Here is a 912-nt window from a genome sequence, read left to right as displayed (position 1 = left end):
GCTTTAGTGCTGGTATGATCGCATCCGACATGTTTCCCCGTCTTCGTCCCTTATGCTTGCCACTCCCAGGTCCGCTCCAAAGACGATTCTACATTCTCACTACCATTACAACCGTTCCCTAACAATGGATAATGTCCTATACTACTTACTCTCCCGCTCAATCACGGAGACGAGTTTTCCACGGTTTCCACCCCTCCCTCCATACCGCAGCAACACGAGTTTTTTCCACCCCTTTCAGAAAGCGCTCTTCGCGCCACAAAGCCGCCCCAAGACGCGCGAGCAATGAGCATCGAGCTTAAACATATCGCAAACGTCAAAAATAATATAACGGGATTAATATATATCGCGCACGTGCGATATGTTTGTCACAAGGCGCAAAAAATAATTATAAAAGGAATGCAACACAAGGACTTCCCAGGAGGTCACCCATCATAGTACTACTCTCATCCTAGTACTACTCTCGCCCAAGCACGCTTAACTTCGGAGTTCTGATGGGATCCGGTGCTTTAGTGCTGGTATGATCGCATCCGACATGTTTCCCCGTCTTCGTCCCTTATGCTTGCCACTCCCAGGTCCGCTTCAAAGACGATTCTACATTCTCACTACCATTACAACCGTTCCCTAACAATGGATAATGTCCTATACTACTTACTCTCCCGCTCAATCACGGAGACGAGTTTTCCACGGTTTCCACCCCTCCCTCCATACCGCAGCAACACGAGTTTTTTCCACCCCTTTCAGAAAGCGCTCTTCGCGCCACAAAGCCGCCCCAAGACGCGCGAGCAATGAGCATCGAGCTTAAACATATCGCAAACGTCAAAAATAATATAACGGGATTAATATATATCGCGCACGTGCGATATGTTTGTCACAAGGCGCAAAAAATAATTATAAAAGGAATGCAACACGAGG

At 47.6% G+C, this 912-nt stretch overlaps 1 pseudogene; it reads right to left on the bottom strand.

The window, feature by feature from the left end:
* Nucleotides 1–393: 393 nt before the first annotated feature.
* On the bottom strand, nucleotides 394–529 carry LOC119344220 (annotated as a pseudogene).
* Between the last annotated feature and the right edge of the window lie 383 nt (nucleotides 530–912).

The sequence above is a fragment of the Triticum dicoccoides genome, unplaced genomic scaffold (genome assembly GCF_002162155.2).
Source record: "Triticum dicoccoides isolate Atlit2015 ecotype Zavitan unplaced genomic scaffold, WEW_v2.0 scaffold159835, whole genome shotgun sequence".
In the NCBI taxonomy this organism is placed as follows: Eukaryota; Viridiplantae; Streptophyta; class Magnoliopsida; order Poales; family Poaceae; genus Triticum; species Triticum dicoccoides.
Note: the sequence above shows the minus strand (reverse complement) of the source record. Positions and strands in the feature narration are given on the sequence as shown.